Source organism: Nelumbo nucifera, chromosome 7 (assembly GCF_055504915.1).
Source record: "Nelumbo nucifera cultivar China Antique chromosome 7, China Antique-T2T, whole genome shotgun sequence".
Taxonomy (NCBI): Eukaryota; Viridiplantae; Streptophyta; class Magnoliopsida; order Proteales; family Nelumbonaceae; genus Nelumbo; species Nelumbo nucifera.
In genome coordinates this window covers 22,015,912-22,036,789 of record NC_142655.1, presented here as the reverse complement: position 1 = coordinate 22,036,789, position 20,878 = coordinate 22,015,912, and the positions used below count along the sequence as shown (strand labels likewise).

Sequence of the window (20,878 nt, the reverse complement as noted above, 5' to 3'; positions counted from 1 at the left end):
AAAGGGTGGAACTGCTCAAGGGGTCGATGTGAGATGTCTCGATATGGAGAGATGGTTGTTCTTCCTACCTTCTAAGGAAGAAGCTCAAAGAGTTCTAAACACTAGATCGAGATGTTTCAATGGAGCTTTTTTTCACCTTGAACCTTGGTCAGAGTTGTTTGGGGTTTGGCAAAAAGAGGACGATACCCAAGGTCATTTATGGGTTAGTCTTTGGATTCCCTTTACATCAATGGAGTAACGAGGTTGGCTGGAAAATCAGAGACCTCTGTGGTGGGATTTTGGAGGTGGATGATTCAAAGGTGTATAGGGAGTCATTTGAATGGATGAGACTGAAGGTTCGCTGGATGGTTGTCCCTCCCCACATGGTCAATATAGTTGCGGACCCCTTTCCACTTTATTCCCCTCAATTCCTCATTCCACCAAGTTTTTACTTTGTTCACAAAGTCCAGGTGGGTGAGCCACATATTCTCGAACCTAAACAATCTGGGTTCACTGATAAAATCTTCCAAACCTATTCTTATGGGACAGTGATCTGAGGTTACCCTAGGCAGAGCTCAGAACAATAGGTTTTCCCAATAATTCTGCCAATCTAAGTTGAAGATAAATCTATCCAACTTTGACCAAAAAGGGGTTTCTTGTAGGTTAGAGCAAGTGAATTTGGCTTATAAAAGTGGAATTTCCTTCAACTCACAATCCACAATAAAGCTATTAAGCTTCCTCATGCTATTCGTGATGGATTGTTAGGAATTGCTAGTTTCCTCAAAAAACCATGTAACATTTAAGCCCCCTCCCAAACACCATGGGCCTTCCCACAAACCTTGAATTTCATTAAACTCATCCCACATGCCATTCCTTTCCCTATAGTTATTGGGACCACAAATATTGGTTAACGCCCAAGTGAAGCCATCTGCTACATTCTTGAATTTAATGGGACACTGAGCACCTACCTATCAGCTCCTCCACTGCTTCTACTACATCCTCTTTCCATAGTGTAACAATCCCTCCTGAAGCTCCCCAAGATGGGGCTGAACTCCAACTAACTCCTCTAGACCTCCATATACTTCTCACCCACCTTTCATCCAGTTCTGACAATTTTGTTTCTTGCAAAAGTACAATGTCAGGCTTTTCTCTCTTCAGTAGGTCCTTAATCACCCTCCTTTTCCTTGCACTTCCCAATCCTCTCACATTCCAACTAACTATTCTCATAGGCACAGATCTTAAAAAATCCCTCAACTAGTGACAGCTCCTTACTTCACACCCTTCCTCCTATCTCCCCTACCACTAAACTCTAAATCCCCTTCAATATCACAAATTAATCTTTCCACCTCAGATCTCTTTTTCTTCTTTTCACTCTCTTGTTTTCCTCACCCTTCCCATTATTTGTTTTCACCTCTCCTTCTTTGCCAGCCCTTACACCCATCTAACCCCTCTCATTAGTGGGACCGATCCTCCTTACTTCACACCCTTCATCCTATCTCCCCTACCACTAAACTCTAAATCCCCTTCAATATCACAAATTTATCTTTCCACCTCATATCTTATTTTTTCTTTTCACTCTCTTGTTTTCCTCACTCTTCTCATTATTTGTTTTCACCTCTCCTTCTCTACCAGCCCTTAAAGCCATCTAGCCCCTCTCAATAAGTGGGACCCACATTCAAAGTGTAAGGTCATCCTGTATCAAGGTCAAACCCCCCCTCATCATCACCCTTCACCATCTCACTGTACCCTTCCACATAACCTTCCTTTTGACTGGGTTCCTTGAACTCTACAAAGATCAGACCCCAAATTTTATCTACCCCCCCCCCTTCACCTAGCTGCTGCAACCTTCCCGAACTCCTTCCTTTGTTTTACCACCTAGATGGGATGTCGATACACCTATTTCAGGCAAAAAACACCTATTAGTAACCAAAACCAAATTGACATTGATACCGGAATGGGGAGGGAGAGCACAAGGACCACTTGGGCTAAATTGTTGGCCAACTACAAACAATTTTGGTGTCGGTCCCCTACAAGGTGATTCCTGTGAAGTGGACATGGTGGTGCAAACACCACCATCTTGCCTACACTCTTGAAGACCCAAACCCTGTTTTACCATTCCTGGAACAACCTTATCCGTGCTCAAGAGAGAGGTCCGTTCTTTTGCATTTAAATCCTGTAAGTCCTTTGTTCTGCAATGTTCGTATCACCGTTACTTCAAACAAATTTTCCTTTGCTTGCAAATCCATGCTACCCAAACTCAAGGTTTCATCTGAGTCATATTCGTTGCTACTCTCTACTTGTACGGCCCAATCTCCGTTTTCCTACTTTTCCATGTTGTTGCACTTAATATACCTTGGATTTTGTCTCTAAGGGGTCACGTGATTCACCATTTTTGTTGGGACCCACTAAAGAGAGCTGCTAGGTTTCACATTGAGTTCCACAATTCAAAGCCATGAGTCGAAGCTCGAGAAAGAAGATGATAGACTATTAGAGGCGTCTATCAATTTCTTCCCCTTGGGTCACGTGAGACTAAGTTCTCATGTGACTTTAAGAAAAAGGCCTTAAGAGGCTTAGTCGTGGGCTCAGTGTTGGGCCCACCTCTCCTCTAATCCTCGGCCTAAGCGAGAAAGAAAGTCCCAAAGCCTTGGTTCATCTACACCTACCATCCGAACCCGTGTGGCTCCCTAATCCACCATCTCTATTAATTCCCATTTCAACGACCTTGTTTCATATCTCAGGGCAAGGAATAACAACTGCCTCTTGATTACTCCCCTCATTAGTATTTACCCCTAATGTGGCATTATTCCTAGCCACCACCTGTGCATAGGTTTTTCTACACTTAAGGGAGGTTTCTTGTATTTTAAGCCTTTGACCTTCCATCTTCCCCACATCTTTCTGGCCCCCCAGCAAATGTTGGCCCATTTTGGTATAAGTTCCATTCAAATTTGAATCTTTCAATCTCCTTATTCCACATACAACTTCTTCAACCTTTTCCCCTCCCTCCATTCTAGCCTCTTTCCACAAGCTTGCTTCTATGGAGGAGGCCAGCCAAACTGATAAAAGGCATTTTCCGCCCTTATTTGCACCTTCCTTGGGATATCTTCAAGCTTCACTCCACTTAGAAGGATGGCCGCAAAGTGGACATCTCTCAAATAAGCACCATCTAGTCGCCCTCCACACATCAATGCAATGGACTCTGCTACTTCTTGCTTCCAAAGGTGAAAAGGCAGCCCTATTATGTGCACCAGTACTCCATCTGCAACAAAGTAATCCTTAGTATTCGAGAGAGGATTCCATCTGAAGATTGTAAAAGCTCCTAATTCAGTTTGAAAATTAACAGTCAAAAGGTCTACTTTGTTCTCTTGAAAATCCACTAAGGTTTTGCATTTGCCAAAGGGGGTTATAATGAACTCATTTTTTAATCTTAGATTCGAGGTCAAGAGATCTGCAAACTTTCCTCTAGTTCATAACTTGTATCCCTGCCTGAATTATAAACTTACTCTCCCGTTCTTCCTTCCTCGAGTAATCCAACAGTCTACATTGTCCGTTGGCTTTCACTATAACCACAGGCTCCTTTTCCAAGTTTCTAATCGAACTAACATTCTGATTTGCCTCTTCCTCCCTTATTGGACTCTCCTTCGTAGTTGTTCCTCCACTACACAAAAACTCATCAAATAACCTGCTAACATCCTTCCATCCTTCACTCTGCCTTCCTATCGGGAAGCAAACCATTTGTTTCTTTCCTTTACCAAAGAACTCAACCAAAGTTAGATAACATCCCTTTGTATTCTGCCTACTTTCGACTAAATAAGTCTTACCTTCCTTAGTTCCAACCTCATACCTATTGCTTTGCTTGCCTTTTAATCCTGCTTCTTCCACAAAATTCCTAAGCCATTACACTATTCCTACCCCAGTCACCAAAACCATTGCCCTCCTCCCTTCCTTTATCTTTAAGCTCAGCTTGTCTCAAACTCTAACTTCCTCAAACCAGAAATCCTTAGCTTCAACCTTCAAGATTCTTCTCCACCGCCTTACCTTCACGAGACTACCCTCCAACATTTAAGATGGTTTTTGCAACTACCACATTAGCAAGGAAACCACCAATCACATACCTCCAAAAATTATGAATTTCTTCTTTATATCCATGTTCTTTGGTCCAAAAGACCTCAAAATGGGGTGTACAAATACGTCATTGGGTAGTGTGAATTTGGTATGAAAGCAATAGGGTAGTGATCACTACCAATAGTTGGGAAATGTTGGACCCGGGCTGTAGAGAAGAAATTCAACCATTCCCTTGAAGCTAGTGCTCTATCATTGTGCTCTCTGAAGAGAAAATTTGGTTGGCATTAGACCAAGTAAGCATAGGTCCTTTAAAGCCAATATCTATAAGCTTGCAGTCATTACTTAGTGAATTAATACTAGCAAGTTGGATTACAGATCGACTGCCTTCTTTCACACGAGAATGACAAACAACATTCAGGTCATCCATAAGTAACCATGGGAATTGATGAGAACAACTGAGATGGTGAATTGAATCCCAAACCGCCTGCCTATAAGATGCAATTGGATGGCCATAGACACAACAGACAGCCCACAAATAATGAGGACGGCTTAAAACATTTGCCCACACAATATGAGAAGAAGAATACAAAATATTCAAATTGGCATTTTCACTCCCGCCTAACCACAACCCCCTAGATCTAGATCCCAATAGCAAGCACAATATGAAAATGGAAATAATTAAAAACTAATGATAGCTTTTCAGATCTTTCTTCACTGCATCTCATCCCCATTATGAAAATAACAACAAGTTGTTCATCTCAGGGGAGTTCAGATAGAAGTCAAATTGCCTAGGGACTCCCCCCACCTTGGTCTTTCCAAGATAGAAGCTTCATGATTAAGGTGGCAACAATTTTGGGCTTGCCACCTTAGCCCCAGATGACACAGTAATAGAGGTATTATGCAACCAGGCCTGCTTTTTAAGGTTGAGGCCCATATGAATCTCCACAGTTTTAGAATGGGAATTGGGCCTTAATGATTCATCAATCGCAACCTCAGGCTTATGTTTCAAACGATGGGCTTGGGCTTGGGCTTGGGCTTGGGTTGAAGACACAATCAATCTTGGCTGTTGTGAGGATTGTTTATTTTTTGTTATTTTACAGTTGTTAGTAGCATGCCGTCAGCCTAAGATGCTGTCAACCAGTGTCTTTTATTTTCTTCTTACTTGTTTGTTAGTAGAGAGTGTAGCCAGGGGCATAATTGTAATTTTCTCATTCTTTATATTAAGTTAATATAAAAGATAGGTTGGGGTGCCACCAGCTATTGTTTTTTGTTTTCCCAATCAAATATCTCTCTCTCCCTTCTCTTCTCTTCTCCTATCCTCTCTCTTCTCTTCTCTCCCGTCTCTCTCTATCCAAAAAAGATTGGTCAAAAGAGGATGTTGATGCCATACCAATAGAAGAAGTACCTCCAGAATAAAATTGATTTCTTATCTCCATGGGTTCATCCTCAACAATGATTTCTCTTCTAGACACCTCCTAACTTATAGGGATTGACTTCTTATTAGTGCAAACTCCATCTGTTTCTCCCACCTTCATCGGCCAGTCAATATTCATCTTCTCTCCAATTTCTATTGTTTGACAGATCACGACTCCTTGTGAATTTGGTGAGGAAGATATCATGCCATTCATGCCACCATGATTTGAGGTAGAAGGCTCAATTACTTTTGAGATTTGCATGTTGTGCGCATTGTTTCCATCTTTGTCACCTTCAATTTCGGGGTTTGATAGTTGTACATCGCCTTTCGTTTCTGGGTTCTCTACACCGGTTTCCCCTACCAATGAGTCCAATAACTTCTGGTTCAGATCCTTTGTACTCCAAGAATGGGCTTGAACAGCATATATAGATTTGGTTGAACCACCTTTCACCGAAGAACTTGACTCGCAATCGATAGAATCTGAGTAATGAGTTTCCAAGTAACTTCATAGTTTCTGTATTTCGTCCTCATCTTCAGATTCTAAGATCTTCTCCTTAATGTCATTCTTTAGAGAACAAGAATCATACACATGGCCTAACCTGCCACAAAGATAACAAAAACAAGCCAAACGCTACATATTGAACTGTTACAATAATCTCTTCTACATTAAGAAGTTTTATATTTAACTTTACGCACCAAAGGATTATAAACATAAAAGGATACTTTCATTCGAATGAACTTTTTCCACCACTTAGCTTCTTTCTTAATGAACTTTTTCCTTAATGATGGTTCATAAGGCTTTCTAATCCTTGAGCCCAAGTCAACATCGACATTCTTCATTAAGTATCTGATTGGAAAACCTAGGAAATGAACCCATAGGTTTACCCTGTTGAGAAGGTATGAACGTGGTTGTTTATCAAGTTTGGCATTTTCCATGACTACATAACCATCACTGAAAGACCAAGGACCATTGCTAAACACTCTAACTCAAACCTCTTTGCTTGGGAATCTTACTCAATAAGTATCTTCATAAAAATCTTTTTTTTTTTGTTTTCTCCTGTAGTTTGCAACTCTGAGAGGATCCTAAAAATCAAGAAACAATCGTATTCTTGAGAGTCCATAGTGTCTCCCTTTGCATGACTGCATGTACAACTCCCGATTGTACAGTTCATCTAAACGATTGGTAATATATCTCTGGCCATAGCCCATAGCAACATTTTGATGATCATGGGAGGAATCGGCGAATAAAAGGTGAGGGGGGAGAAGAGACAAGGGAGAGGGAGGTGGAAACTTGCGGAAATGAGAGAGAGAGAGTTGAAGTTCGAATTTCACACTCAGACATTTTAAGAAATTAAATTTTTTCACTTCTTAAAAATGAGCCAAAAACATTCATCAAAAAAAAAGAGCCAAAAACTTAAGATTCTATTCTAGATAGAATCTAATTTGTAGAATTACCACAAACAACCAAATAGCATTCTCATCTAAAGAATCACCAGAATCGCTAGAACCAATTCTCTAGATGGATTAATGACTCAGAAATACATGACAACAAGGAAATGAGGCCCTATTTTTGTCATAGACACAGAAGTAAAAGAAGGGTCAGAACCCCTATCTTGTCTTAGAAAGAAGAAAACATGAAAGAAAAACCCCAAAAATGATGGAGAAGAAGGGGCAGAGCCCCTGTTTTCTGTTCTAATCTACCCCTACTTTCAGTTCCAAAAGAAGAGAAAGGGTGGAGCTCTTGTTTTTTCTTTCAAGAAGAAGAACAATAACAGCATACCTTCTTCAAAAGCATAGAACTTGTATCACACGAACCCTGACGAGGATATCGAACTCACTTCTTGTTCAACGTCTTCGAATATCTCTATCAAAACCCTAAAAAATAAGAAACTAATCAAAAAATTTTAGGGTAAAAGACTTAAACCTTTCTCCAGATTTCTCTTAAATATTGAAACCTCCCCTCTAATGGAGAGAGTTAAAACATCTAATATACCCCTATAAAAAACCCCTTCCCCTTCTAGTTGTCCACCCCACTGAAACTTTTTTTTCTAGGCTTTTTTTCCAAAACTCTATGGTGAACTCCTTTATGAGACAACTTCAATTGCTTTTAATACCGTTACTAACAGCGATGCAAATTCTAGCTTTTTCAACAGTAATGAGATCTCTGCCTTCAAAACCAAGCCCCTGATTATAACTAGACCTGTTCACGCTGTGTCGGGCTGGGCTCAGGCCGGGCTTTCACTCATTATCAATACAATATATTCAGGCCCAATCCTGAGCCCAAGCACAATTCAACCATCGGGCCTTGATCTTGAGTCCGAAGCCCTACCTGTAAATTAGATATTTTTTGACACCTGTAGCTGTAAATTGTAATCCAAGTTTCAAATATTCTTTTTTTTTTTTTTTTGCACCTGTAGGCTGTAGCTTGAATTTCTCTATGAAGTTATGGTTTATTCAAAAGATATCCCTATTTAAATAGTAAAACAGAGAAAATAAAAAGCTAAACAAATATATTTTGTTAAACATATCCTAAGTTCTAACATTCTTTCCAATTCCAAATAAAGGTAGACCTGAAAACACACATTGACACAAAAGAATAACATGACACACTAACACAAAGCCATGTTCCAAAAGATGTTCTAGTTAATTAAAGAACACCTTCACCATCCGAAACCCACGGATGCTTATGTCAAATTCACCACCCGAATAAAACCCTTCCCCTTATAAGTAAAATAAATAAACACAAATTGGAGTTCTAACTGCTATGCCTTCAACAAATAACAAAACCAATCACATTTTTTTTCTGTTTACATCATATGCCGACTCGGGGATAGGATATCCATAAGCCAACAGCTTGGACTCGACAGTTTGGGAAGATTACATTTACATTTTACAAATATGTTCAGTGCATGAGTGCAAGCAGTAGAGCATGAATTCGACATTTAACTGGGAAATTTTCTAGAAAAAAAATGAAATTTTTATTATTATTTAGGGAAGAAAACTTGCCACCCGATTTATTACCATTGATTTATAAGAAGAATGAAATTAAATCCGGGTTATCTTGAACTCCACACGCTGATTAGTAGCAAGTTAGGAACACCACCGCCATGTATATTGGGAACATCTCCAGACTTGCAGAGTTGCAGTCCAGAATCGAAACATTTCTAAAGGGAAACATCTCATTCATAGGGGTCGGCGAACTGGAGTGGAGGGGGGAGAGAGAGAGAGAGAGACCTGATGGAGATGTCAATGGTTGCTGCCTATAGAGAATGGGGACGTCGCCTACTCTGGGTACTCGGAGCTCGAAGGAGATGACACCGTCGCCTCGCCGGTCTCCGGCTCGCCGATTGTAGTGTAAATGATACCGCCGGCCGCCGCTAATGGAAGGGAAGACACCTTCCAAGTTTCAGTCCAGGTTCAAACAAAACAGGGGAAGCACTTCTCACTTCTGTGACCGTCGAATGAAAACAATGGGGTAGGGTTAGAAAACAAATGGGCAAAATATAAAAACCTCCCCTGCATTTTCTGAGAATCATAAACACCTCCCCTATGTTTTCACTTTAACAAAAACCCCTGTACCTTTTAAAAAACATGCAACTACCTACCTTCCTAGTTCCTACACAGAAATGCCGACCTCTCTACGGGGAAAACGAAAGGTTGTAAGATGGGCTGCTGTAAGTTGTAATGTGTTACAGTGTTCAAATGACCAAATGGGTACTCAATCCAAAGAGGAAGCTAGCTGTCATCAACCAAGCCAGCCTCCGGCAACACTTGCTTCGATCGGGAGGCGATGAACGAGAAGTCGGTGATAGTCCGAAAACGACACGACTGTACATGGGTCATCCTCATTAGTGGTTCCAGTTATATACTTCAATCTCTCACTATTGCTAAGGATGAATATGACTTCCACCACCCATGTAGAATTACGATACCTTGCCAGATACCAAAGTTTGAGAGCGTGTAGATGAGGATTGTCGGAGGTGTGAATTGCTGGAAATCAATGTGGAAACGTCAATTGGAAATAGCTTTGTGATTGATTAGAGCGTAGTTGATGATGATGATGATAAATTGATAATCATGGTTTATATGGATATAACAAAGGATTTAATTTTCAAATAGAAAAAAAAAAAACACCTTTTTTTTGCTTTCAGGTTTTTCTTTTTTTCCTCTTTATTATATCTTTCTTCTTCGTTGTGAATACTAGTCTAAATTTGAAAAAAAAAATGGAATAAAAAGTGATAGGAGATAGAAGAATAAAGATAGGAGGATGGAGAAAAAGAAAGTGAGAGGATGATAAAAAAAAACAGAAAGTGAGAGGGGGAAAGGAAGGATGGATGACCCTATTCGGTTTCCTTCGTCACACCTCTGGTTCTCAGTGATTGGACGAAGAAGACGACCGGTGTTTTTTTGGGTATTTTTTGTAATTTTATATTTGAATTTATAGATATAAGGGTAAGAAAGGTATTTTTCAAAAATTAAATGTATTATATCATCACTTTTATTGAATTTTCATTAGTACCTTTTGTCTAAGAATACAGAAGTTTATTCTCACTTTAGAATCTGTATATGTATAAATATTTAAAATATCTCCATTATAACCATTTAGAAACTATGAATTATGAATAGTTTTGTCTTAAAGATATTAAGCCTGAACTAAGCTCAAAGCGCAGTTTAGACATGGCCAAATCGATCTTTTCATGAATCGAACTCAAATAACCCATGAAAAGTTCAGCTCTTGGCCACCCCTACTCAAAAAATACAATGTTAAGAAATTAATTCAACAATACTTGTTGGTATTCGCTAGACATTCTAAAGTATTTCATTGGTTATTGGTACAGTTCTCTATTCTTAGTCACTCTCACAAAGGATTTTGGGTATTATTAAGATATTTAGGTAAAAGTACTTGGCCCAGAGGGTTTCTAATGAACCTCCCTCCCTTTTAGATTAGCATGAATGGTGGCAAAATCTATTAGAATCCATTCTATACCAATATTAGAGGTTTTTAGTGATTGGAATAAGTTTGGGATCTAGCCACCAATACAAAATAGAAAAATATTTTATTCACACAACTCATTCGAGAAAATGCACCAACAGCAAATTATCACTTGTGCAAATTAAAAACCAAGCACGAGCTCTACTTACCTACTTATGGGCTTTAATGGGCATTTTTTTCTCTTAATTGTACTATACAATAAACTTATTCATGGGCCGGGTTTCATGTTTGACTTTACGTTATATCAGGCTTTGGATCGGGCCCATTAAAAATTTGACAAAAACCAAATCCAAGCCCAATCCAAAAAACAAGTCTACTACACAAATGAGGGGAGGAGTAAACCCATCCCCCATACACATAACTCTCCAAACCCGTAGTGGCAGCATGATTCAATCTCATGTCTCTATTGGTACAAGCCAGCAACCGTACCACTAAGCCACCCATCAATTGGAAAATGGGCTTGATACCTTCCACAAGGAAATAAACGAAATAGATTTGATGGACCAACATCAACACCTAAAACCCATAACCAGTTTAGGCACTAAACTTGCCATGTGTTGTATTTTAGAACAATCCACATTTGCTACGACAGTGTCGTAGTCCAGTACTGAAACAACTAAATTAAAGCTTTTGACTTGTTGTCATGGCCCCACTTTGAGTTAGATGAAGTGACTTGTTGGTGGGGCCATTGAAACATATCTAAGGTCATAATTGTAGCAAAAGTGAACTCATTTTAAAATGTACTTAAAATTGAATGAATGAGATTCCAAGTCTTAACTAGGAAATGAAATGCAATGGACCAAATGGACTGATATCAGCACATAAAACCCATAAGTCCGGCCATATCCAATTTAGGCCTGAATCTTATCATCTGCCATACATTGGAATGTACTAGAAGTTGTACGAATGATATCATTCTACAAAGTAAAATGATCACAGAGAATATCATCGTCAGAAAATTTGAATATGTTATTTGCTACCCATGTGAGAACATCATCATGGGGAGACATACATGAAAAGGGTAATTTTTGGCATTATGTAGTGTTTAACTTATAGAATATTAATGGATGAACCCAAATGTCTATTTTTGAAAGTTTAGGGTACTCAAGTGTTGCAATTGAAAGTTTAAGGTACCTATTTGTCACTATCCCCAAAATACATGATACCTATATGGAATTTACCCTAATAATGTATATATAATATTGGTCATACATATGTTCAGAATATATGAATTATATTTTATATATAAAATATGTGTTTACTGTGTTAGTTTAATCTTTTTATATTCATCGCATATATTAAATAATAATGGAATAACTCAACTCAATCAGGCTTCAAAAGCTAGCTCCCAAGTATATATCAAACAAACTCTTCAAATGCACCTAAAAAGTTAAGAACAAAATGGAACACACATTTGCAATGATTAAAATGATCAAGAGGCAATACTCTTGCCAAATTTGCAATTATTAGAATAAATGTCTAACAAGACGAAGTATCAACATAAATACAATGTTGAGAAGTTTTTTTTTCTTGGAGGCAAAAGCTAAAAATTCATTCAAATGACTGAAGTGTCAATAGAGCGAACATCTTTAAAAAGAGTATTAGAGACTCAATCTAGAATGTTGGAGTTACAAACCAAATAACAGGATAAGAGAACAAAGAGTTAAGCTAAGCAATGGGCAAATTTGTTCCTATCTCTCCTAGTATGTGTGAAAGATACTTCATTATAAGTAAGAGAGGAGATCTCTCTCAATGGAAGAGTTACTCTGCTTAACTCTACAACTAATATGATTCCATAGTTGATAATGAGATCCTTCAAGATTCCAAATAATGTTATTGAGGAAATTGATAAATGTCAAAAAAAAAAAGTTTGTGTGGACCAATTCAAGTGATAAGAAGCCAATTCACCTTATGAATTGGAACCAAGTGTGCTTAAACAAAAATAGGGGTGGTCTTGGTCTTAAAAATCTCCATTGGGTTAATGAAACCTGTTTAGCGAAATTAGGATGGAAAATTATCAATGAGGAAGGAAATTTGTGAGTCAGAATTGTCAAAAATAAATATATCAAAAAGGAGGATTTCTAGAATGCCAAAATAAATAAAAAACAATCTCTTGGGCTTGGAGGGGGATTTTATGGTTGTGAAATTGGTAATAGTTATTCAATTAACTTTTGGAATGACAAATGGGTGGGTGACACTCCTTTAGCGGAGTTGGTTCCCAAAGACACTATTGGTAATAAAGAGCCATTGGTTGGTGAGGATAAAAGCAGTTTTTTTTTTCCAACTAGCCTTAAGAGCGACGGAATGATCTGGAGACTAAACCCTAATGGTCTTTTTACCACTAAGTCAGCGTACAACATTAAGAGCAATGCTGAGTTGGTGATTAGAGATGATTTTATGTGGGTTTCTAAAGTCTAGAATTTGAACTGTCCTCCCAAGTTAAAAGTGTTTTTATTCTTGCTTCTCAACAATAGACTCCCATCCAAATCCCTTCTCAAAAGAAGGGGATTTAATATTGATTGGTGATTGTAATGTTTGTGGGGAGGAAGAGGATTTAAGTCATATATTTAGGGAATGTTCAATTGCAAAACAAACGTGGATGATGGTTAATCTAAATAACAGTGGTTTAGGGGCCCAAAACACTTCCTTACGTGAGTGGTGGTCCATTATGTGTGAGGATTCACTTAAAGAGGATGATAAGCCAGCGGAAAAATGCATGTTCATATTGTGGTATCTATCAAAATGTGTTCTAGTTCCCCCCACGTCATCATTGAGAGGGCCCTTAACTCTTTTATGGAATATCACGAGGTCATTATCAAGACTAAAGAGTCAAGCTATACTAAAATTTGGAAGCACATTAGTTGGAAACTTCTTGAGGTTGGAACGATAAAGATTAACTTTGACACCTCATGCACTGATGGTGGCGCTTGCTCAGTTGCTAGTATTACGAGAAATCACTTGCGGGAAGTTGTTGATGTTAAAGCTTTTAATATTGGAATTACTACTATTAATGTAGCAGAGGCTTGGGCTGCCTAGAAGCCCACAATTTAGCCTAGAATTTCAAAGACTATCCTGTCATCATCGAAGGAGACTCTAAGCTCAAGATTGAGGACAACCCCATCGTATCGTGGAATCTCAGAAGCATCATTCAAGACTGCATGCAGATTAAAGAGTTGTTTGTGAATAGTTTAGCCTACAAGCATGTCTATTGCGAAGCAAATCAAGCTGCCGATTGGCTGACCCAGGAAGCCCTATCGACCATCAATAGTGTAGTTTCTTTAGATCCTTGGAAGCTGCCCTTCCATTTAGCTCTCATTTGTTCTAATGATCCTTGGAAGCTACCCCCATCTTGTATAGCCCCTTGTGGTCTTTATCAAAAAAAAATGCCTTGGTTCCTAACAACATTTGAAGAGATAGGGATCTTTTGGATCTAGCAAATTGTGATTAGGTCAAAGTTTAATTCAGAACATCCAAATGCCATTGTAGTCATTAAGAGAGAACCTATAGTTCTTGTTGATTAGGGTGATTCGCTGTATCCAAGGGTCAAACCAACAATTGATAGAGTAACCATTGCCCACTATGTAGAAGCAACCCAGTTGTAAAAGCTCTTTATAGGACAAGATAGATTCCCAAACAATAGAATCCCTGTCTTGAATATGAAGATACCAAAAATTTACACCATGAACATATTTACCATACAAAACTCTGGCCCAAAGTTGATTTGGTTCGTGAAGCATTCTCCAACCCAGTTTAGATACCAAAGTTTTGTTCATAATGCCATAGACTTGATACCTAGATCACCAAGGGATTTTGGCTTAAGAAATTCCTTCCAATCCTTAATAATATATGTTTCTTGTCATCCAAAAATCCCTAAGTGAAGTTCCTAATAATTGAATTTAGGGATGGCAATTTCGTGGGAATTTTCGAGTATCCAATCCGTCTTGACCCTAATAGGACACACTTATCAAAACCCTATAGGGTTTGGGACGGATTTGGGTTTTGACCTTAGGGTATCCAATACTTGATACCTCGGATGCATAAATATAAACCTATGATATTATATATTATGCACAAATTTATAAATTTTAAGTACTAAGATAATTATTCTATTATTAATATTTTATTTGTATAAATTTCTTGGGATTAAAATCATCATTTGATATAAATTTGGATTTGATAGATTATTTATTTCATTTAGTTATAAAATGCTAATTTTAAATAATACTTCTTTTAATTTTTAGTTGGAATTATTAATCATATATATATATATATGTATTAATTGTTTTGATGAACACAAAAGTTAATAAAATCTATTTTATTTCATTAAATGACACAAAAGGCGAGATGGCTTAGTGTCTTAAAGTAGTACTAAGAGATTTGGTGCTATCCTTAATTGATTTGAGTTCAAGTCACACTATAAGCATTAAGAAACATTTTTTAGTAGAAAACGTTTGGTCAAGGGATTTAACGGGTGGGATGGGTTTAATGGATTTGGGATAGGACGAATTTGGGAGATTGAGAGGAAAAGTTAGACGGATTTGAAATCGGGGATACGATGTATTGGAATGCGTAGGGCAATTTGCAGTACCCTACCCATTGCCATTCCTCTGAATTAAGCTCTTTATAGTTTTGAAGGGAGAGGACCATAAAAGACATAAAGTAGATTGGTATGGAAAATACGATGGCCTTGATGAGTACTAACCAACCTGCATGAGAAAGAATGCTCGAGTATGAATGTGAGAAGGCTACAATCTTCTTGTGTTGAAAAAAGAGTGGGTAACCTAAGTAGAGTTCAAAAGAGCTAAGAGGTTTCACACAAATGGTTCTAGATATGATCTTAGAGTGGTGCTGATCGATGAACATTCTTACTAAAATAGATGAATGACTTCAAGAAATTGACTATTTGTCTTGACCGCTGTTAGAAAAGAAGCAATGCATCTCTAATGGTAGAAATTTTGGCCACAATAGCTCTTCCAAAAATGATAAGATTTTCAGCAAATAACAGATGGGAGATAGTAGGAGAGGCTTAGTGAATCTTAATGCCATGAATGAACCCATTATTCCTCTAGGTTTTAAGTTTCCCTTGAGGGGTAGGGGAACCATTTACAATAACAGCAATGGTAAAGGTAGTAACACATTAATTAATAAAGTTATGCACCTTATTGGCATCAAAGCCTAAAAGCTCCATGATCCTCAAAAGGAAGGTCCAATTAACTCTATTGTTGATATTCAATGATACTTATTGATATTCACTACATAAGCTGAAGTATTTCACTGGTTAGCACAACTCTCCATTCTTATATCCACTCTCACAGAGGATTCGGGTATTATTAAGATTCTTAGGTAAAAGGTAATTAGTCCAAAGGGTTTCCAATGAACCTCCCTCCCTTTTCAATCATCATAGAATGCTAAACAAACCTAACTAGATTCTCTTCTATACATGCAATAGGGAAGGAAAGGAAGAAGAGGAAGAAAAGAAGGAAGATAAGGAGGGTGGGTGTTTTATTTTACCTTATATGATCATATAATAGCGTTTTGGTAGTTTCAACATCTACATTACTAGAAAACTAATGGAGGGAGGTACATGCATATTTTTTTTTCAAAATGTTGGTGGAGTTTTTTGTTAGTTTTAAAATATAGTAGATGTTTATAGGATTGTCAAAAACCCAGAGGATATGTTTTTATAATTTCCTTGCTTATTTTTATTATTGATATAGGTGAAATACAAAATTTAAAATCGATCTGAAAAGGGAAGCATTTTCCTGTCTAGGTGGCAGTTCAATAGTCCAATCTTTATATCAAATGGGTTAGACCCATGATGTCATAATTAAATAGTAAATATTTAAGAAAAGGCAGAAACATAAAAAATACAAAAAAGTACAAAAATGTTGTAAAAATTCTTTGAGCACATCTCTAATATTATATATTCATAATATAAACAAGACTTGGTGTGAAAAGAATAATCATTTTTATTAATGATGGAAATTGAATAAAAATTTAAAATTTACTCAAAAGCAAAAGGCTTTTTCCATCTAGGTGGTGGGCCAACAGTTTAGTTACCAAGGTTAAATGGATCAACTCATGATATCATAATTAAATAATAAAATATAAAAGTTATACACAAATACAATGAGTTGTAAAAAATATAAAAATAATATTATATATTTATCATATTAAAAAATATATATTTTTATTAAAAGTAAATGCAATAAAAATCAGGAAGAAAGAGAATTAATGTTTGACCCATGACCCCACTAACCAAGGGTCAAACAATTTAGTGGTTCAATTAGCTAGATCATCATGTAATTGATTGAGAACATTTTTTCATAGGCACACAATTTAGTGGTACATGGGTGATGGGTCAACTAGTTTAATTGTCTAATTGATTTGGCCATGGTATGAAAAACATGACAAAAACCCAATGTTATAAAATTTGATTGGGTTTGTATTTTCCCTCCTAGTTAATAAAGTCAACTTGTGATGTCATAAACTAAAAAATAAAAATTAAAAAAATATAAAACATTATAAACTGCATAAAAAATTGAGCATGTCTTTAATATTATATATTTATCATATTAAAGAAAATTTTGTGCAAAAAATGAGAATTAATGTTATTAGTTTATAAAAATTTGGTCAATGGTTCGCCCAATAAGGTCATCCGGTTATTGACCAAGTGAATGGTTTTTTTTTTCAATAAAGTGGTTTGAGTTGAAAAATATTGGTTGTTAGGCTAATCAATCCAATTGTCCAGTTCAACTAGGTTTCTAACATCTAAACCCATGGAAACACCTTAAATGTGTATATGGCATTTCAGTGGCTTCAAAACTCATACATATCTATAATACTTTAAAAAGCACAAATAGGCTCAAGAATATTTCTGGAATTTTTTGAGGACAAAATTTATCCCTCCATATTTAAATTTATTAATAAAAAATGAGGGCAAATAGGGTAATTTGTTATTGATATTAAATGAATTGCAAAGAGGTAATTTTAAGATATTCAATTCATTCAATTCCCTCTTATTAAATCCAACATTTAAGGTATTAACTTGCATTTACCTTCGTTTAATCATATATTTAAGGTATTTTTACTTCTTCTCATCATTCAATTCTATTAATTAAATTCATACATAATAAACTAATAATTTCAATAACATAAAAACTTATACTTTTAAAATCTATCTGGAAAAAAGTAGTATTTTAGTCTAGGTTGTAAGAAATTAAACCATTTTGGGTCAAATGGGCCAATCCATATCGATGAAGGATGATTTGACCCAACCTACGAAACAGTGACACGTAGACACTGACTCAGCGTAAGCGACAGCTCAGCATTGTGGCCCAGTCACGGGCCCATAAAGCAGCTTGCTACACGGTAGCACGCAAAAGGAGGAGCTCACCACAACGCGAGCTCCGGGTTCCCCAAGCTACCTCAACGAATATTCCGAGGCAACTTTAGCTTGCGAGCTAAGAAAACCAGCTCGCCCGAGCTCCCAAGCAGACAAGTCATCCTGAGGACCAATTCTACTAAGGGTACTCCTGCATTCCGGGCTCGCTACAAAGTAGCTCGCGAATGGGCCGCACGAGCATTCCTCAGGAAGCTTCTATCTGACAGGCCGTACCAATCAGACTACGCCGCGTCCCTTACTAACTGCGTTGTCCCTGTCCTTTCGACAGTCTGCACCCACGTCTCTCAGCAGGCAAAGGCGTGCCTGTCACTCTAAAGACGTGTCACTCACCCGGGCTAGGAGTACGTCGCAACGGCCACCTACGCAGCCGTGGCGGGTACGACTGTGGTAGGGGCCTAGTGGCGGTTATTTCCGATCTCACTAGAACGCCCCTATAAAAGCCCTCAGGGCAGAAGAGAAGCTATCTCGAGACCTTTAACCTCTCAAGTATAGTGATAAAGCGCGACCTACACTCTTAGCTATCAACTCTTCTTTTTTCCTTCGTTCTCGCGTTCTAACTTAAGCATCGGAGTATTCCCACCGGGTAAAATCCCCGGGAATCCTTCCTTTCATCTTCTCAGGTGCCGTCCGTTGCCGTCAAGGAGTCAGTCAGCAGTCAGCTAGGAGTGCCCGGATTGCGCTACATCACATATTGTCACAATTAAATAATAAAATTCAATAATAGATAAAATGTAAAAAAAATATGGAAATTAAAAAAATGGTAATGTAAAATTTAAAACCAATTGGAAATAAAACTATTTCCCTATTCTCTCTCATTAAATATCATATCTAAGGTTTATTCTCTCATTAAATCCTATATGTAAGATATTTTTTTTTTCTTATCGTTAAATTCTACTAATTAAATCTACAATATTAATTTTAATAATATAAAAATAAATATTTTGAAAAGTAATTTGAAAACAAAACCGTTTTCATCCCTCTAGTGGTGGGTAAGCAATTCAAGTATTCAACCATTTAGGGTCAAATAGGTTAATAAATAATGTCATAATTAAATAATAAATAAATAAAATATATAATACAAAAAAACTGGGCATATCTTTAATATTGTATATTCATTATACTAAACAAAAAATAAGTATGAAATGTAAGAAGTATTTTTATTAATGATGAAAATGAAATATCAAATTTAAAATTAACCTAGAAATAAAATAATGTCATAGTCAAATAATAAAATTTTTAAAAATATAAAATACAAAGAATAACTAAAATAAAAAAAAGGAAAAATTTTGGGCAATCTAGTGTTATATATTTATAAAAAAATAAAATATTGGGTACATCTCTAATATTATGCATTCATTATATTGAACAAAAATTAGCACTATACATAAGGAATAATTTTATCAATGATGGAGATGTAATACAAAATTTAATGTGAACCTTGAAATCAAACTATTTTTCTTTTTGGGTAGTGGGTTAGTACTTTGTGTCAAATAGATTAATCAACTTTATGATCGTTAAATAATAAATCTTTAAAAAAATAAAAAAGCACAAGTAATAAAAAAAATATAAAAAATTATATATTAATTATGTTAAACAAAAATCAAGTGTGATAATATAATATAGATGAAATATATAATTTAAAGCTGATAAGAAAACAAAGATATTTTTATTATCTAGATGTTGGGTGAAAGATCAAACTTTTCAAAGAAACTCATGATGTCATAATTGAATAATAAATATTTTAAAAAAGATAGAATACAAAAAATAAAAAAGTACAAAATTTTGTTGAAAACATTTGAGAGCATTTCTAATGTTGTATATTCATTATATTAAATAAAAATAATTGTTAAAATAAAATATTTTTATTTATGCTATAAATAGAATACTAAATTTAATAATAATAATAATAATAAGGGCTTTTTACAAAAAAATTAATAAAGTTTGTTAAATCGACAAAATCAGATATGTTTACAAACAAATTACAAAAACAATGAGCGGGGAAAAAGTTAACTTTTATGGACCAAATTACCTCCCCCAATTCTAATTTATCTCTCTTCCTTTCTCTCATTCTATTTCTTCTTCATCGGCACCGTCAAGCATGGTGACCATTGAATCAGTTCGGTGGTTGCCCCTTCTTCTTCTTCTTCTTCACTATAGCAAAACCGCCATTAGAATCTTGAACTAGCGTCTTGACTCGACCAAATTCCTGAATCTCGTGTCCCTCCTCTAAATGACAGGAACACATTAGAATCAGTTCTTGATGGTAAATGATTGAGTTATTGGGGAGAGAAAAAAATTCTATCGTTGTTGCTAATCTGGGTTGCAGCGGCAAGCAAAAATGAGGAAGCTGGAGAACAGGGAGGTGTTGATAATGAATGGGCGACTGTGCTATTACAGGGTAGAGGAAAAGGTGGGAAATAAAAAAAAAAAATCACAGGGGACCAGTGGAAAACGAGCCAGAGAGGAGAACTACCGCCAAGTTTTGTGTCCGAGTGTCGGGAGGAGGAAGGCAATGAACAATAACTTCTACCCTCCCTTCTCAATTTAATTTGCAGATTTATAAAAGGGGCAATTTGGTCTAAGAAAATGATTTTCTTGTCCCGTTCAGTATTTTCCTAATATATTTTAAAACATATCTAAATTTGTAAATTCCTGAAACTCTATTATTTTTTTTATAAAAAACCTAATAATAATAATAATAATAATAATAATTGTTTTATAATTTAAATTTCCACGTGCAAATTCATCAACAAATCCTGCTACTCCCTTGCAACCTGTACTCTCTGTGCTGTGGCGTTCATGGAGCAAATCTTCTTGGTCGATCCATGCTATACAAACGCTGCATATGATGAGAATATATACAAAGAATAAAGAACAAACCATTGGAAACAACATTCTATCATGTTGATCTAGAAATTATGCTCCAAATTAAGAAGCTTTGTATGCGAAAAGAGAATTAATGGAAACTAGAAAACAAGTATAAACCAGAAACAAAGCTAACACAAGAAACTCATCAATGTAAGAT

The 20,878-nt window shown here is 36.5% G+C and overlaps 1 protein-coding gene across 10 annotated transcripts in view; it reads right to left on the bottom strand.

The window, feature by feature from the left end:
- HDH (histidinol dehydrogenase) overlaps positions 1–9,383 on the bottom strand; it is a 41,181-nt gene extending 31,798 nt beyond the window's left edge. For 2 of the 10 annotated variants that reach the window (XR_016078501.1, XR_002022481.2), the window contains exons 1-2: positions 9,061–9,383; positions 8,690–8,903 (exon numbers count right to left, since the gene is read on the bottom strand). The gene's annotated coding sequence lies outside the window, so the exon portion shown is untranslated. Of the gene's footprint in view, positions 1–7,235; positions 7,331–8,476; positions 8,904–9,060 lie in introns of all 10 variants that reach the window. The other 8 variants (XM_088891292.1, XM_010253478.3, XR_002022480.2 and 5 more) reach the window with 8 other exon arrangements.
- Positions 9,384–20,878: the final 11,495 nt, after the last annotated feature.